Here is a 20,977-nt window from a genome sequence, read left to right on the forward strand (position 1 = left end):
ACCCACCCTGTCAAAGTTAGAGAATATTTGACTACAGTATTTATAAAAGTACAATTTATAAATTTTCATGAAAATTTTTTTTAGGGTGAATGTAACAGTATTTTGAATTCGCAACGTTAAGTTAAACAATGCCATTTTTTGTGCACTTGCGGTAAAATACTGTTTTATTTTTGTTGATTTTGATTTGTAAATTAAAATATTACAATACAGTAGGTGTAGGTTTTCATTAGTTTTACTTGAGCTCGCAGTAAATGAAAGAAGTAGTTGTAAAGTAAAAAGGGTGTGTGAAAAAATTCTCTTAATTCTTATAATTTCCTTCCTTGTTTCTGTAACAAGAAATCCGCTTGCCCCCCCCCCCCAAGTTCAAATGTTTGGGATTTCAATCTTTATTAATCAAGGAATGAGAGACGAAAGTTTCTTGGAAAACTTTAACTTTACTTTAGTACTTTGCAGCCAGTTATTGATTAAATTAGTTCAAATTTATTGCTCAATATTCATTCAAAATTTGGACTGATTATAGGGACTGTAAGCGTAATTTCAGCTGACTCTCCATGCAAAGAGAGGAATGCCCGATTTACAACGGTACCCTTGAAACCTAGGACTAGTCGTCAACTTATCTATAAAATGGTGTTCAAATTGCTAAAAAAATGGAGTGTACGCTAGCTTACATTGTGAACTCAGCGCAGTTGACGTCATAATTATTGCTCGAAAAGCTCAAATATTCAATGTTCTCACCGAATTAAAATATGAATTTTTTTTCCTGCGACATATGGGAAATTTTATTAATATTCTTAAATATAAAATAACTTGTAGTTATTAGCAATTAATAGCATTTCTGTAGAGATATAAGTATCATTCCGTCATCCTAGATCAGTGAAAGGATTAAAGGGAACTGTTGTGAATGGGTCACTTGAAATTATTTCTCCAGTCCCTTTAGGCCTAAATTTATCCAATAATATTATTTATGCTGAGCCAGTGCATTTCAGAAAAATAATGGTTCATGTATAAATTTATAATGAAAAATAACAACATATAAAAACTTAACGTTTTGGCATCAGAAAATAAAACTTTTCTTTATATTTTAATCATTAAATTATCTAAAACGACACTTTTTTTTAACTTTCAGGACAATAATGTTTAACTTTGTAAACATTCTCTTTGAACCTGAAACTTTATTGACATAGATTGTGTGTTAGTGGTGTCAAATAAACTAGAAATCCTAAACTTGGTTCAAAACTTTCCAGGACAAATTGTACAGTCCAGGAACCAGGACAGATTGTACAGTCCAGGAACCAGGACAGATTGTACAGTCCAGGAACCAGGACAGATTATACAGTCCAGGAACCAGGACAGATTGTACAGTCCAGGAACAAGGACAGATTGTAAAGTCCAGGAACCAGGACAGATTGTATAGTCCAGGAACCAGGACAGATTGTAAAGTCCAGGAACCAGGACAGATTTTATAGTCCAGGAACCAGGAAAGATTGTATATTCCAGGAACCAGGACAGATAGTATAGTCCAGGAACCAGGACAGATTGTATAGTCCAGGAACCAGGACAGATTTTATAGTTCAGGAACCAAGACAGATTGTATAGTCCAGGAACCAGGACAGATTGTATAATCCAGGAACCAGGGACAGATTATATAGTCCAGAAACCAGGACAGATTGTATAGTCCAGGAACCAGGACAGATTGTATAGTTCAGGATCAAGGACAGATTGTATAGTCCAGGAACCAAGACAGATTGTAACCAGGACAGATTGTATAGTCCAGGAACCAGGACAGATTGTATGGTCCAGGAACCAGGACAGATTGTATATCCCAGAAACTAGGACGGATTGTATAGTCCTGGAACCAGGACAGATTGTATAGTCCAGTTTAAGGGCAGAAAAACTGAAAAACAACCACATCTTCCTAAAGAAATTGAGTTTTTGCCTCAAACTCAAATTTCAAATCTGTTCATATTTGCAACCTGATGGCGTAAAGCTTTGACTTTTTAACCCTTGATTATTTGTTTTAACGGAAATCATAGTTTGAAATATCAAAGATCTACGACATTGGTTCGTGATATATAGAGCCAGAGATTATAAAATCAGAGTTTGTGTCCAAAAAAGTCAATTCCTTCTACTCAGTTTAAGTTTAAAAGGCACCTTTGTGAATCTGACTTGAACTCTACGGTCTAAAATCCATTAAAAAGTTTTTAAATTATGGAAGAGCTAAGAAATGTTTAATGTCAACTTTAATAATAAAAATTAATTCTAAAAATCATGAAAGGATTTCCGCTGAAAAGAATTCATCTATCGAATATTCATGTCACAATTTTTTCTTCTAAATTGAAACTGAAACTTTGAAGATGATTTATAGATTTCTGGTTGAATAGAAAGGGATTTCTGTAGACTGATGGAAGTTGAAGGGGGGTTTAGGGGGTAAAATGGGGGAGGGGGGGTACTTTAAGCTTTAAACTCATATAACTTTTAAAGAAGTGAACCAAAGGAAACCAAGTGTATAAAAGAGTACTTTTTTAATAAATTGATATTTTTTAGTTCTTATTTGTTTTGTTCTAATTCTAGATTTTTGATTACATGTTAATTAATTTCTTAAAAGTTTTTTTAGAAGTATTCTTGTTCATAATGATTTATAAACTATTAACTAGAACTACAATGATGATATTTTTTTATTTTGAAAATGGTGCCAACATTTTTTTTTGAGGATAAAGATATTGAAAGATATTGAAACTATCTAATAAACAAATTCGTTCAGTCTTTTTTTTTAATGCACACATTGTTCCTGGAGAATGAATATTTTTATTGGGACACCCTTTATAATGAATATTTTTATTGGGACACCCTTTATAATGAATATTTTTATTGGGACACCCTTTATGATGAATATTTTTATTGGGATACCCTTTATAATGAATATTTTTATTGGGACACTCTTCATAATGAATATTTTTATTGGGACACCCTTTATAATGAATACTTTTATTGGAACACCCTTTATAATGAAAATTTTTATTGGGATACTCTTTATAATGAATATTTTTATTGGGACACCCTTTATAATGAATATCCTTATTGGGACACTCTTTATAATTAATATTTTTATTGGGATACCCTTTATAATGATTATCTTTATTGGGACACTCTTTATAATGAATATTTTTATTGGGACACTCTTTATAATGATATCTTCATTGGGACACTCTTTATAATGAATATTTTTATTGGGATACTCTTTATAATGAATATTTTTATTGGGACACCCTTTATTATGAATTTCTTTATTGGGACACTCTTTATAATGAATATCTTTATGACGCACATTTACAGAAAACACTTTCCAACTCTGAAACTTTTAATAAAGTGAAAAGTTAGGATAGACATTTATAAAGAAAGGTTTAAAAGCTAAGGATTGAAATAAGCCATCAATCTCTACCTTAAACCTTCAAACAAATTGAGAATTTGAAACATAAAGTTAATGTTTTTCGAATGAAGAAATGAATTCAAGAAATCATTGTAAAAATGTGTTTAATGGAGTATAAAATGTATGATGTAATGATAATGATAAAAATGTGTTTAATGGAGTATAAAATGTATGATGTAATGATAATGATAAAAATGTGTTTAATTGAGTATAAAATGTTTGATGTAATGATAATTATTTACAAGTAATTTATGTTGAAGGGAAAGTGTTTGACACAAATTCAAATTAATATTTCAAACTTAGATTATTATTTGAAATATCTAAGGTCTATGACATTGGATTGAAAAGATAAAGTAATTAGAAAATTTGAGTTTGTGGCAAGGACTCAATTCCTTTATTAACCCAAGATAAATTCCCAACACCATGCATTCATATTTTTTAGATGCAGGGATCATAACTGTTAGAAGTAGGATGGATTTCATTCTTTAATCCTTTATTAGAAATAACATTTATAGCAGTTTCATTTTATTTTATTTTCCACAAGATCACCAATAGATTTCCTCAAAATATTTTAGCCAATTTGGTCCAGCCGTTTGGCCAGCTATAGCTAACATATATACATACATAGATCCTTACATAAATACATATATCCATATAACTTTATTGTAAAGAATATTCAGGGACAATTCTCTAACACGTACTTACTTACTTGTTCTAGTTTTTAACTTAATAAAAAGCATAAAACTTTTGCAATTTTTATTTTTTTTTAAAGAGATCCAAGTCGCCATTTATGACTCATCTTCTGCGTGGTTTGCCTGTATTATCTGAATAATAGAAAAGAATAAAATTTTCTAAATAGAAGTTTCAAGATTAACTTCTGTTCAAGCATATTTCAAATGTTGATCAGCAAATAAGGAAATTTAATCAAAACTTGCCAAATATATTCAACCTTGGGCCGGGTTAATTTACTTCGAGAAATCTCGTCAGATAACATCATGAAATGGTGGCATTAAGAAAGGCATAGTAGATGTAACCCTCCATTTTAAGAGTGGCATTTCCGATTGAAAAGTGTTAAATTTAGATAATTTCCTCCTTGTTTTCTTCAGAATAAACCTACAAGTCACTTGACCAGGGATCAAAATATAACCGTAATTGTAAATCGGACATACCCGTATAGAAATGGAGGGCCTCGTGAAATTATTTCTACTTTCGATCCCTTAATAATTTTTAAATAATTGATTATTGAATTGATTGGATTATTGAAAAGTTGAAAAATCGTATAACTGATATAAAATGAATTCTAATTTTCTATTCTATAACAGAAGCGTATTAGGGGTGGGGGGGGGGGGGGAGGGGGGCCGTCCCCTTCCCTGAAAAATTGGGGGGCCGCAATAGGAGAGAGTAGGCACATTCTAGCCCTCAATTTTTTACTTTTAAAAATAGAAGAAAAAAAAAATTTGTCTGCGGCGCCATTTTATCACTCAAAATGGAGATTTTTTATAAACATGTATAAAAATTTAAATTCTAAAATTCATTTTCCCCCTGGCCTTGCTTTCGCTCTCATACCCAGAGATTGTCATGGGTTTGACATAAAAATGACCAAATTCCCAAGTATAAAATTCCATAATTCAACTCAACCTTCTCTTCTTTTAGGTACCTCCCGTTAACAGTGTTTTTAAATTGCCTCGACATTGCTTATTTAGATTCTAATAAAATATAAATAATAGTTTATTGACGATAATCTATCATAAAATTAAACCTGTTCCTATACATGACATCTGTAGTGTATAATTGTAGAACTTTTTTACATTTTATGTATGTCGTTCTTTAATAATTAAAAAAAAACAATGAGAAAATGTATCCACCCAGAAGTACGAGTTTTGAATGTCAAATTTACGCTCAAACTCAGTCTTTGAAACGTTTTATATGCCTCAAATGAATCCTAAAGAATTTGTCCACAACACTGCATACTCAGTTTAACTACCTTGCATAGCCGGTCTGTCCCTTTAAAGAGTGTAATTTTTAAAAGTTCTGAAATAAAATTCTAAACTGTTCCTTTAACTTGATGCCTAAACAATGGGTGAAACTGACTTTTATAATACTTCAACAAATTAGGGGAAGCATTGAGTTGCTGATGTTCAGTTAGGCTTAGATAACATCAGGGCTGAGAACTTTAGAACGGTGGATATCGAGATTAATGCTTGATCCTCTCTTTTTCATAATATCGATACTAACCTTATCTTAAACTTGTATCCTGAAAAGTGAATAAAATTCAACTAATCAGAATCGCGTATAGAAAGCCGATAAATTTGAAATTTTGCGCGCCATTTAAGATTATGTAAAGAAACGGAAGAGACTCTATAATTAAAAAAAAACGGTTTTGGATTTTTCTCTACTATATTCAAGAAAGAACGGTTTAAGAAGAAAATCAAAAGTGTGTCCATTGGATACTCAGGTTAAGTAATCGGGATTAAGGATATCTCATTCTAAAGCTTTCAGCTCAGATTAAACTGTCCTATAGAATTCAATTAAAATCTGAGCGAATTATTTCCTTGTTAAAAAATGAAAACCTACTCAAAATAAGGGACTTAGACAGAAAAACGTTATGTGAAAAACCCCGGTTTTTAAGGAAATGAAATGTACAATTCCAAGTGTTTATATTTCATAATATTTTATATTTTTCATGATCTGAGAGTTACTTTTGAAAACATTTATTCCTGTTTCGAGGATTTTTGATAATGAAGACGACATTTTCATATTTTCCAGGAATGTTCAAAAATCCAGCGCCAGCGAAAATTATTTTTTTAAAAAAATCAAAAATATTATGAAATATTAACTATATAAGAATGAGTCGAAAAATAATCGATGACTACTGTTTGTAATATCTGAATGATTTGTTTGGAATTAAATTGATTTGTGTACGATCCGAGTTGAATGTTGCATCTTTCCGAATTTGTATGGACGCTGCGTTCTTCGGTGTGAGTCGTTTTTAACAGTTTTCTCCTTATAGACGCTACAGAAGTAAGATTAATAGCGATCAAAAGCGCTTTTTTTCACATTAAGCCTATACCCCCTTTCATTTTTCGCGAACACTCCCTTTAATATCATTAAAAAGCAAAATGGAGTAAAGCATGTACTGATCGAAAAATATATCTGAACAGTTTAAAACGAACAGTTTAAAACGACCCCCTTAAAACAACTGCAGAGTGCAGATAAAGTGTTGATCATATATTCTAAAATGTAGAATAGAATATTTACAATATAACTATATTGACAATTTAAGTATAGGGATAAAATTGAATGTATTGAGGAATTTATGAAAAACTGACATAAAGGAATATATTATGGGTCTGCAAAAACTACTGAATATTTATATATATATATATATATATATATATAATATGTTATATATATTATTTATACTAAATATATTATATATATACAGTAGTTTTTGCAGACCCATAATATAAGAAAAGTATGCTCAGGATAAACTTCTGAACTATATAATATATAAATAAGAGACTGAGACCCCCCCCTCCCTCCAGTTCTTTAAGTTGTTTTATTTAAAGCCGAAAAGTTAGTCTAAAAAATAGATTACTTATTTTGTATCATTATAAACAAATTGTTGTGTTTTAGTATTTGGGGACAAATCTTTTATATTCATCTATAATATACTTTGCTTGTCTGTCTTTTTTTTTGTTTGTGTCCAATAAACGTCAAAACGGCTGAACAGATCGGGCCCAAATTTTGTTTGGGACCTCAAAAATATCCCAGGGAAGGTTAATGGATGCTCAATCACGTAGATTTAACGGTTCTGTCAAAATATAAGAGAACTGTGACTTTCGATCACAATTTGACCAATTATACATAATATTTTAGCATTTTTTTTTAAATAGTTTTTTGTTGGCATAAACATTTTGAATAAAAAAGTATAAATAAACAAATCCGTAAGTTTAAAGATTGTTGCTTTATAGACCAAAACACGTTTGATTTCAAATAAATGAAACTGAATGCTTCTCACTCTGGTTAGTCCGGCCGGGGTGCAATATTACAAAGTATTTTGATTTTAGTTTTATCAAAGAGAAAATGAAATAAAATTGAAATAAAAGATGGGCACGAAGCGCCCTGATTGCCTAGTAATGATATTTTGAATCATTTCGCAAACTATTTGTCAATTTGTTTACTAATAAATAATGATAATGACAGTAACAGAAAATGTAATTGAATAAGCAAAATCAACATTAACATACATATACTGCTGTGTCCGAATTTAATGAATTTGAGCCACGTCTTAAATCCGCCAAAACCGGTTTTAATTGACTGCTGGCTTAAATCTTGAAAAAATTAATACAAATTTAAGTGGAACTAACCACATGGGAGCCGCGGCTTAAATTTAAACCGCGGCTCAAATTCTTTAAATTCGGCCTCAAAATGTCCAAATAAACATGTGAGTTGAGGTACGAAAATGTGTAAAAATCTTTTTTATTATTTGATATGTATATGTATATACATTGTAAATACTATATAAGGATAAAGTTTGCATGCAAAAAATAATTTGCGAATCTTGAACATTCCAAAATATGTTTTAACGTATTCTTATGTTTTAAACAATGGAGATATTTACAGTGATCTTGACAATTAAGTTCAAATATAAAGAGACATCGGAATAATTTTTAAAATGTCGTATTCTTCACTTTCTGATAATGGAATGCTGCAGATATTTAGTTTTTTAATTAGATAAAAACTGTTCCCGCATTTCATGGCTATTTTTTTATTTTTTAAATTCTTGAAATTTTCGTATAATACAGGGTGTCCCAAAAACATGGGAATTCAGTGACGAATTCGATATCGTCTTTTCAAATAATTCTTTGATTTAGCATAGTGATACCTACTGAGAAAGCTGTAATCTGTAAGAGTTTCGTCTGCTATGTTTACATTTTGTTTCTTTATGTTTTGACTGCAACCGGTTGTACTTAGTAAAACAAGAAAATTACAGTATACTAACAGAGTAAACTTGTCCGTATTCACTGTTCATCTTGCGGAGACATTATAGACACATCTTTGCAGTCTTTTACCCTTTTCATTAAATAAACTCTAGCAGACATAATAATATTATGGCTTTTGAAATTAGGTATTACAATGCTAATTCATAACAAAGACGATATCGAATTCGTCACTGAATTCCCATGTTTTTTGGGACACCCTTTAGCATAAAAAACATAGAAAAATTGTCAAGACGACATTTCATAAGATTTTTGAATTCCCAACATTTCAAGGGTAAACTTGGAGATTATTTTCTCGACATCCTTTTTATTGTGACACCCTGTAAGTATAATAATCTATTCATAATAAGAGCCAGGAATATATTCGCTTTATTGATATAATTAAAGCTTTTTCATGATGATGAACCCTGATATCTGGAAAAAGTTCAGTTCGGATCAGGCAGAGTGTGAGAATGAATCAAAACCCTGTGAACCTATCAAGGTATAACATGAACCACGTGCTCAAACTAGAACCGGATATTGAGGTTTGAGTATCGGTTTGTGATAGCTCCAGGTTCAGTAGATCACTGATTGGTTTGATTTGTTTATCATCTTACAAACCCAATATTTCCTGGATTCGGAGCAATACAAAGAAAATTAACACTAAACCTATCATTGAATTTCTCCCCCTAGCTCACTGTTTCTTGTACCCAACCTGTCTGTGGAGCAGTGAGTGTGGGGTTGTCCGTGTTTAGGACTGTATGTCTGTGTGATTGATTCTATCATATATTTGATCAGAAGAAACGTAGTGGGATATTGAATAGTATTGTACAGGGGTGGATACAAGGGGACAGTGAAACCTAAACCAAGTCGACCCCCCCCCCTTTCCCACCACTAAAAACAGTGCAATAGGTCCTAAATGCCATAATACACGCTAAACTACTTTATCTATGTACTAGCAAACAAAAAGACAGATTAAAAGATTTTGCTACCATTGATGTCCTAGAATTATTGAAATAAACAAAGTTAATATAATCACAAAAGGCATATTTGACTTATTTTCTGTTTTTTTTAAAACGCTATACATACATATCAAGAATTCTAAGCAGTTTTGTATTAATTAAAGGTCGTTGTCGTTTCCCGCTATATATTGGGATATTTGTTTTTATAAATCTATTATTATAATCTGGAGAAAGTTAGTATTGAGAATAATATACTAATGTTATAATCAACTTATCCTAACTTATTTTACCTAGTTAGTCACACTTTTGTAAACATTCATAATAAGAACGCACTCCGATCTATAGAAAGAATTTGGAATGCTCTGAAAAATTCGTACCGGTGCAGGCCCTATCCTCATACTGTACCGGGAATAGAACCGCCCCAAGATTGAATGAATTACAATATTTTGTTAAAAGTACAACATTAGAAAAGTGAGTTTCAGCTTATTCACCCTGGTTGTCCTGTGACCATGGGAATTCTACCGTGGTCGGCGTTAAAATCAATACAATGAAGACGACTTTTCCAATTAAGATTTAAATTTCCACAGCTTTTTTTTCAAATTACAAGTTCACAAGGAAACAAAATAAAAGCTGTCAATTGACAGCTGCAATTTGGTTCAGTGTTTTTGTGAATCCATGCTTTTTAAAAGCCTCGTGGGAATCAAAAATTTAAATCGAAAGTCGTCTTCATTTTATTGATGTATACGACGATGACTGTATATATTTAGTTTTGAATGAACTGTACTGTACGGAGTTATATAATGTCGTATGTACATTTATTAACTGTGCCGCAGCCATTAAACGAATTGAACATAACAGAAACCTAAATTTCTGTTTACAATAAAAGTCTAATCGCAGGTTTGGGGATAAAAAAAAAACAAAAAAAAACGTACCTTAGCAATGACCGACACTGAGCTTGTTTACATTGCTCCCAAAAACTGCAGTACACGGGGTTCCTAGGTTCATTTTTTAAATTTTCCTCCTTACGATAAATTGTGTTGTACTTTGTGCATATTTATTACGTAAGTGAAGAGAGAATGAATGAAAGGCCCCTGGTCCAGGATGTTTGGGGGGGGGGAGGTTCTTGAACCCCTTTTACCTAGATCAGATCTGTTCAAGATAGATAAACTGTCAACACTGGAATGACAGACTAACATAGTTTTTTAACTATCATTTGATTAAGCATTGCAAATGTGCATTACATTCCTTATTATTTATAATGTTATTTTGATTAATATTTATTCTTGATATTAAATACATACAGATATAAACTTTTTTCAGCGTTTACGCTTATTCCTCCCCCCNTCTATATATGAGTGAGCACATCCCTCTTTTGATTTTAATTTTAATTTTAGATTATAAACCTGAGCTGGGAACTTTTAAATGGGATATCCTTAATCCCGATCGGTTAATTAATCATGGAGGAGGAGAAAACGCATTATTTGATCTCTGGAGATTAAGAAAAAGAGGAAATTAAGCATTGATCTCGATTTCCACCATTCTAATGTTTTCAGCACTGTATAAAAAGGCTGATTAAAGAAAATTTTGGCAGATTTTCTAAAGTTTTAAAGGGATAAAATAAGAATTATTAACAAGGAATATCCATATTTTTCTTTTTTTTTCTTTATGTTTTCTAATTTCTAATAAATGTTAAGTGTTAACAAGAAAACAGTGAAATAATTTTTGTATTCTTTATTTCTTTTGCTAAAGAAAGTAAATATATATTTCCACCCAATTCATTTCAGAAAATATGCCTTAAACATTATATTAGATATAAATAACAATATCCTTAGCGATATTTTCTAATTCACCTTTTTCATCTTTCTTTCTATCTATCTATCTATCTATCTATCTATCTATCTATCTATCTATCTATCTATCTATCTATCTATCTATCTATGCATCTATCTATCTATCTATCTATCTATCTATGCATCTATCTATCTATCTAAATATCTATCTATCATATATCTCTTTATCTAAATATTTATCTATCTATCCATGTATCTATCTATCTATCTATCTATCTATCTATCTATCTATCTATCTATCTATCTATCTATCTATCTATCTATCTATCTCTCTATCTATCTATCTATCCATCTATCTATCTATCTAAATATCTATCTATCATATATCTCTCTATCTAAATATTTATCTATCTATCAATGTATCTATGTATCTATCTATCTATCTATCTAATTATTTATCTGCTGTTTAGAAATTATGTTTGAAAGTCTAGGATTATTTAACCTCTGCTCACTCTACTCCCTAGCATAGAGTACTCCTAGATCGTCTTAAACAAATTAACTCATCAACTTAGAAAATTCAAAATTTCAATAATACTATTTTTAAATATTTTTACACTTTTGTAAAATTTAGATTTGGAGAAATTTTACTTTTAAATTTTTAAAGTTTACTGATGAAGTTCAGGAATTTGCGAAATTTATGATTCTCGTCGTGCACCATTAAAGGAAGAAAATGTTCTGCGAAATTTTTATGTATTTTTTGCAAAGTTGAGTTAAACTTATGGTTCATCAGCTTAACAAGGATTATCCCAGAAAGAGGAAGATAGTATCCCAGAAAGAGGAAGATAGTATCCCAGAAAGAGGAAGATAATATCCCAGAAAGAGGAAGATAATATCCCAGAAAGAGGAAGATAGTATACCATAAAGAGGAAGATAATATCCCAGAAAGAGGAAGATAATATCCCAGAAAGAGGAAGATAATATCCCAGAAAGAGGAAGATAATATCCCAGAAAGAGGAAGATAGTATACCAGAAAGAGGAAGATAATATACCAGAAAGAGGAAGATAACAAATAAAAAAATGTTTAGATAACTCTGATGCCAAAAAAATGATAATTATAATATTAAACAAGTTAGACAACATTACAAATTAAACAAAATTGAAAAATGTAAATTCTTTATCATTTCTAACATTCTTTGTCACTTAATATATTGGGTGGAATTAATGATATTAGTGTTTTTACGTTGTTTTAGAATTAGGTCTATTCTATGGAGTATATTGATATGGAGAGGATATAGAGCCAGGATATTCCATGGAGTACATTGATATGTAGAGAATATAGAGCCAGGATATTCCATGGAGTACATTGATATGGAGAGGATATAGAGCCAGGATATTCCATGGAGTACATTGATATGTAGAGAATATAGAGCTAGGATATTCCATGGAGTACATTGATGTGTAGAGAATATAGAGCCAGTATATTCCACGGAGTACATTGATATGGAGAGGATATAGAGCCAGGATATTCCAAGGAGTACATTGATATGTAGAGAATATAGAGCCAGGATATTCCACGGAGTACATTGATATGTAGAGAATATAGAGCCAGGATATTCCATGGAGTACATTGATATGGAGAGGATATAGAGCCAGGATATTCCATGGAGTACATTGATATGTAGAGAATATAGAGCTAGGATATTCCATGGAGTACATTGATGTGTAGAGAATATAGAGCCAGTATATTCCACGGAGTACATTGATATGGAGAGGATATAGAGCCAGGATATTCCACGGAGTACATTGATATGTAGAGAATATAGAGCCAGGATATTCCACGGAGTACATTGATATGTAGAGAATATAGAGCCAGGATAATCCATGGAGTACATAGATATGGAGAGGATATAGACCCGGGCTATTCCACGGAGTACATTGATATGTAGAGAATATAGAGCCAGGATATTCCATGGAGTACATTGATATGAAGAGAATATAGAGCCAGGATAATCCATGGAGTACATAGATATGGAGAGGATATAGATCCGGGCTATTCCACAGAGTAGAAAGATATGGAGAGGATACAGAAACGGGTTAATCCACGTAGTAGATAGATATGGAGAAGATGTAGAGACGGGCTATTCCACGGAATAGATAGAAATGAAGTGGATAGAGATGGTTATCACACAGAGTAGATAGATATGGAGAGGATATAGAGCCAGGATATTCCACGAAGTAGATAGATATGGAGAAGATATAGAGACAGGCAATTCCACGGAATAGATAAAAATGGAGAGGATATAGAGAAGGCCAATTCCACGGAATAGATATAAATGGAGAGGATATAGAGACGGTCAATTCCACGGACACTGTGATTTAAAGTTCTCACGCTCTCAAGCAAAAATCGATGAGAATTTTGCCAATTACTTCTTAAAACCAACGCTAACAACAAGCGCTATTTAGTGATAAAATGTCCATGTAAAGAGCTACAGAAAAGCATAAGTGAGTTAGAGCGGCAAAATCTAAGCCGAAGGCGTTGCGACACTTCAAAGTCCAAACTGACTTAAAAATTTGATGAGACTTTTTATAAGCAGGATGAATCTATGTGCGCGGAGTACATAGATATGGAGAGGACGGAGTAGATATAAATGGAGAGGATTATAGAGCCAGGATATTCGATGGAGTACATTGATATGGAGAATATATAGAGACGGTCAATTTCACGGAGTAGATATAAATGGAGAGGATATAGAGCCATGATATTTAACGAAAAAGATTGACATGGAGAGAATTATAGAGCCATAATACTCCACGGAAAAGATAGACATGGAGAGGGTTAAAAGCAATGATACCTTTTAAATCGGAATATGAAAAGCAAGAAACCAGCAAAAATCAAGGTAAAGAGATCAGGAACCTGGAAATATCGAGAGAATGAGGAGGGAAAAAGGAGGAAAAATGAAATAGGATCCAGGAAATATGAAGAAAAAGGAGAATAGGGACCAGGAAAAATTAAGAGAAGACAAATAGGATCCAGGAAAGATAAAGGATACAAAAATAGGAACCAGGAAAAATGCAAAGAAGATAAATAGGATCCAGGAAAGATGAAGGAAAGGAGAATAGGAACCAGGAAAAATTAAGAGATGATAAAAAGGATCCAGGAAAGATAAAGGAACTGGGGAATAGAAACCAGGAAAACTGAAGAGAAGATAAATAGGATCCAGGAAAGATGAAGGAAAATAGGAACCAGGAAAAATGAAGAGATGATAAATAGGATCCAGGAAAGATGAAGGAAAGGAGAATAGGAACCAGGAAAAATGAAGAGAAGATAAATAGGATCCAGGAAAGATGAAGGAAAGGAAAATAGGAACCAGGAAAAATATAGAGAAGATAAATAGGAACCAGGAAAGATGAAGAAAAGGAGAATAGGAACCAGGAAAAATGAAGAGAAGATAAATAGAATCCAGGAAAGATGAAGAAAAGGAGAATAGGAACCAGGAAAACTGAAGAGAAGATAAATAGGATCCAGGAAAGATGAAGGAAAGGAGAATAGGAACCAGGAAAAATGAAGAGAAAATAAATAGGAACCAGGAAAGATGAAGAAAAGGAGAATAGGAACCAGGAAAAATAAAGAGAAGATAAATAGGATCCAGGAAAGATGAAGGAAAGGAGAATAGGAACAAGGAAAAATGAAGAGAAGATAAATAGGATCCAGGAAAGATGAAGGATAGGAGAATAGGAACCAGGATGAAGGGAGGAGGGAAAAAGTCAGTAATAAATGTATAACTGTGAAAAAGAAAACATAGAAAAGAAATATAAGAATTGGATCTAGATATTTTCTATTTATTTATTTTGTTGTGTTATCAAGGATTAATGTTTGCCAACAAAACTTTGGTTTGCCAAGAAACAATACAACAAATATCGATATCCATATTATAGATATATATATATCTGTATACATATATAAATATTTATATGTATATATTCACTTTCTTAATCTATACATACTCATTCTTCTGTTTAACTTATGTTGTTTGTATAAATGTAGAGATATATGAATAGAATCTAACATGTTTATATCTGAATATTGCACTCCATTTAAAACGCGCATAATTTTCAATCCTTTTCATAATTTCTTTTCCTAATATACAGTGATAAACAGAAAATGGAATAGGAAGACGACATTATAGCAATACTTAAGTGTATTTCATGTTGCTACAAATCAATTAGTTGTCCTAGACACAATTGCTGTGTTTTACGCTAATTGGACTTTTTAAAAGTAAACCTAGATTCTAAAAATCGGGTTTCCTAGCTCAGAGTATTCTGGTTATCTCTGTATTTATATTTTTTAAAGAGTTAAATAATAAATGTTTATTATTTATGCTTTGGCAACGGCAAAAATGTTATTTCTAAATTCACGAAACCTCGACACCTATTAGCTAGCGGTGATGATATCATAACCTAATCAATAAACTATTTTATTTATATTTGCGATAGTTAAACATATGCTTTGTTCATTGTATATATCTGTTTTGTTGTAGAATGTGGGAAAGTTCATCGAATTTATTATCTCCAGTTTAAAACCTTTAAGTTTGGTTTTTATCTTGTTGACAGAAACAATCTCAAGAACTGACGAGGGTCAACCCAGACCAAAATATATTTCCAATAAAATGTGAAACTAACATCTACTTTTTAACTCTACAGAGGTTTGGTCCATCACCATAACCGAATCTTAAATTTTAACCTAAATTTATCGAACCTATTTAAACCTAATTTCTAGTACAGTTCGCAGAACTGAAATTAGATTATATGCGAATATTGTAGGGTTATTCACAAAGGATGAGACTACAGAGACTAATTTACAAAATTTCTTTAGTATTTTGTTTTCTTTAATTAAGGGTTTCCCGCTCTTTATTTCGTTACCAAATCTTTAAATCATATTACTGGCTGAAGACCAAATTTAACCTTCAAACCGTCAAATATCAAGAGTTTACGGTCGTCATTAAAGCCTCATGTTTTGTAGTTAATCCTGTATATATATTAGGTTGTGCATAATAATCTATATATCTGCATAATCAACTAATTCATAATTCTGATGACTGAACACATCTCTCACTATATATATAGTCCCTTTGTAGAATATTCGGTTCTAATTATTTAAACACGTTGACTTAATATTAAAACAATCACAGCCGTTTTCTTCCTCATCTTTTTGCTCTATAAATCTAAGAATGCGTGCTTTCAAAGGCGGCATTGATTTGTTGGGGGAAAAAAACAGTAGGACCCAATAACTGTGGATTTAACGACTGTAAGACTCAAGTTATGATTGTAAACATGTCACCAAATAAACATGAAACACAGCAATTGTGTAGATGCATATTTCACTCACTATAGAAGAAGTAGAAGTAAATATTTCCATTTACTGTTATAGCACCGATATAAGGATTTATCTCTAACAAGATAATGAACTAAATAGAAAGATAGATGTTGCCGCCATACTATTTCTATTAGTTCAGAATAGACAACAAACACATGACTGAACCCTGATTGGATCAGGTGCTAATGAACAAGGCAGAGTGCACTTAAAAAATGTGTCGCTAAGCTACTGGTAAAACTATTTGCTTTATAACATCAATTACATAAGATTGCCTTTCTTCTCCAGTTTTAAGAAATGGGATCAAACTAAACGTTTTTACTTTCAAATTCAATTCTTTATCTAGAAATGTTACATTCAAGGATTTTAAAAGAAAAAAATAAACAATTTTTATTTTCAATTTTTTCTGACAATTTTATTTTTCGGAATCGTATTTTGCAAAATATATACTTTTGTATGGAAGTATTTTTCTATTATGTGCAAGTATATTGTAAATATTCATGTTGCAAATGCAATACTGTAAATACATAGTATTACAGATATCTCTAAAATGAAAATACAATTTTAAATCTGTTTGACCTTTGAATGTTTTATTTCAAAAAGGTAATAATTTAAATTAAACAAGTTGTAATATCTATATCTTTGTAACCTGATGGTGTAAACCTTTGATTTTTCAAGCTTAGAATATTTGATCCAACATAAAAAATAGTTTGTAATATCAAAGTTCTTCGACATACGTGTTGAAAGATAAAATGATTAGAAAATCAAAGTTTGTGACAAAGACTCAATTCCCCTATCCAAAATTTTTAGTTAAAAGTTTTCATCGCCATTTGATTTCCAGTTCATCGTATTCATGAATAAACAATCTGTAACTGACACGCGTGCTTCAATTACTTTCTCCCCCCCCTGCCCACACCCCGGCACACCTTTCTCAACCCCATTCTATAGAATATACACATGTAGCATGTTTTCCCAGAACTACTTCGCGTGTGATTTGTTTTAGAAGTTATAAGAAGAAACTTCATGGGAGAACTATCGGAATCATCCTTGTTTGGAGACACAAAATAGTTGATTTAAGAAACATAATATGCACAGGAACCCACAATATTTCATCGGAGACCCACATCATACCATCGGAGACCAACAATCTGTCATCAGAAACCATAATATTTCACTTCAGATCCACAATATTTCGTCGAAGACCAAAATTTATCATCGGAGACCCACAATACTTCATTTAGGATCCAAAATATTTCAGTTAAGATACACAATATTTCATTTAAGATCCACAATATTTCAGTTAAGATCCACAATATTTCATTTAAGATACACAATATTTCATTTATTATCCAAAATATTTCGTCGGAGACCCACAATAGTCAATTTAAGATCCACAATTTTTTATCGGACACCAATTATATCTTAATGAAAACCCCCAATTTTTTAACGAAGATCAGCAGGTGTGTGCAGAAGTGTTGATATCATTGAATCTGGAATTAGAAATTTAGAATATTTGTTTGAAAGAGAATACTTTGGTCAATTGTCTGTGGGGCATTTTGTTTACAGTGTTGTCATACGTCATGTTAATGTTTTCACTGTTATAAGGTTTTCTTAAAAATGTTGAAATCTATGATTAGCTAAATATTACTCCATACTTGAACATTAACAGCTAAACTATACTTCCTTCTTAAACCTACTTCATTTCCAGCCTGCTTGTCATCCCCATTTTTTCATTTATTCATCCTCATTTAATTCTATCCATTCATTTATCCATTCGTTCATCCTTATTCTTTTAAATAATTATTTTTATTTAAATTTTTCAATCTGTTCATTCAACAGCTGATTCATTCGATTCCCATTAAATTCTATCTATTCCTTTAAAGGGAGCTACCGGCTATGTAAGGTAGTTGAACTGAATATGCAGTGTTGTGGAAACCTTCTTTCGGATTCATTTGAGACATATTAAACTTTTTAAAGATCTGTAAATCCTGAGTTTGAGCGCAAATTCGATGTTCAAAACTCCTACTTTGGGGGTGGATACGTTTTCAGAACTAGTTTTTTTAAATTATTAAATAACAAAGACATAAAATCTAAAAAAGTTCTACAATAAACTACAGACGTCATGTATAGGAACATGTTGAGAAAATAAAAATTAATCTTACCATCGAAAATAAGTAATCTTGTTCAATTATTAATTTCTATTATCTCGTTATTCTGGTTTCTCATTATCCACAAAGATTTTTGCAGATTTTCTAGAATTATTATTGAAACGATGAAATTTGAAGAATTTGAAAAAATCTGCGAATAAATTCAAAGAAAATTAGAAATTCAATATAATAATGAAAACGAAATAATCGACTTTAGCAATGATTTATTGACAAAGGAATTGAGTCTTTGTCACAAATTATGATTTTCTAATATCTATATTTTCGCAACCCAATGCCTTAGACCTTAGGTATTTCAAACTATGAATTCTGTGAGATTAAAGAATCTAAGTTTGAAATATCAAAGGTTTACACAATCAGGTGGAAAAAATATGGGTATTAGAAAATCAGAATTTGTTACAAAGACTCAATTCCTTTCTTTTGAGAAATATGTTCCTGACCATCTAATTAGATAACTGCATAATTCTTACTTTATTTTTCGTTGTCGTTATTTAATAACTAAAAAAACTAATTCTGAAAACGTATCCACCCCCAAAGTAGGAGTTATGAACGTCGAATTTGCGCTCAAACTCAGGATTTGAAGATCTTTAAAAAGTTTAATATGTCTCAAATGAATCCGAAAGAAGTTTTCCACAACACTGCATACTCAGTTCAACTACCTTACATAGCCGGTCACTCCCTTTAACCATTTCCCCTCCATTCTATCCATTATTTTATCCATTTTCATTGGATTCAGGAGATTTTATCAAAATATCTATTGGAAAAAAGAGGAACATTTTTAAAACAAAACAAGATCAAGTGGGAAAAATAAAATGATAATACTATTTTCTCAGAAAGATTCGAAATTCTACATTTATCCCTACATGCATTACCAAAACACAATACTTGAAATAAATTGGTATTTTAATGAAATAATTTTATCTTTTTTACATAAAATTCATCTTTATCTTTTATAGCTTCCCCAGTAATTGCTGTCATTAAAGTTTAAATTAACCATCCAATAATTTTTTTCAAATCCTAAACATTCCAAAACTTTCAAAAAAATATAATTTCAAACACTATTTGCTCATATGGTTACAAAGTTTCAAAAGCAATTTTTACAATTTTGCCATATACAAATTTTCCAATAAAATTGAGTTTTTGCCACAAACTCAAATTTTCAAATTCCTATATGTTTGCAACCTGTAAACCTTTGTTATTTCAAACTTAGATTATATGATTTAAAGAAATTCATAGTTCGAAATATCTAGGGTCTAAGAATCTGGGTTGCATAGATAAAGAGAAATTCAGAGTTTGTGTTAACTTTATGACATTGATTTCTGGGATTAAGGTCGGATAAAAACCAACCTGATCACGCACCTCTGCCCCTATAGTAAAAGTAAATTCAACCTTTAAAAAGCATTAAGTCTGAACGCGTCAACCAATTGTTGCACCGGCTAGTCCTGTCCTGTAGAGCTAGGTACAGTACAAACTGGGACCGGAAAGATTGACCCGGCTCGGCTGCCCATGTGATAGATAGAATTGGAACCCTGTAAATTTACATTAAAAATTTGAACCAAGACAATTTTTTTTGCTTTTAATTTGTTTTCATCTATTTTTTCTTTGTAAATCATCAAATAAAACATAAAAAACACGCATATTTTCCTTATATATTTATAAACCCAAAAATGCACACCCCGGCACAATCTAGGACTATGTGAGAAAAATTCAGTTCTGCCAATTTTGACGTTTTCTCCAAATTTTTATTCCGAGATTTTCAAAGAAATTGATTCTTTGCTACAAACTTTGAATTTTTAATCCCTAAATCTTTGCAACCCAATATCGTAGAGCTTGCATATTTTAAACTGTGATTTCTGTTAAATAGAATAATCTTAGTTTGAAATAACAAAGTTTACATCATCAGATTGCAAAGATTTTTAGGGTTTTTTCAAAAGGCTCAATTCCTTTGAAATATTTTTTTACACAATCTCCGCGTTTTTTTCAAAAAGCTTTACTTCCAATTTATCCTATTTTCTCTGAATATTTTGATTTTATCTCTTCTACTCTCCATTCTTCTTTTATATACGGGCTGATATGCTAAACTATAAAGATGCAGCCTATCTGTTTTATATGCAATTAGGATGCACTCCCCCCTCCCCCCTGTAATCTTGAACCCCGGGGTGTATCGAGCCTATAGGAAAGAATGTGAAAGCCTAATAATTAAGATACAAGATGTCTGCTAATTTCAAGGTTCACACAGTTTTATAGTCTTAAACCGTACACGGGGTCATACTATAGACA

Source organism: Eurytemora carolleeae, unplaced genomic scaffold (assembly GCF_000591075.1).
Source record: "Eurytemora carolleeae unplaced genomic scaffold, Eaff_2.0 scaffold211, whole genome shotgun sequence".
In the NCBI taxonomy this organism is placed as follows: domain Eukaryota; kingdom Metazoa; phylum Arthropoda; class Copepoda; order Calanoida; family Temoridae; genus Eurytemora; species Eurytemora carolleeae.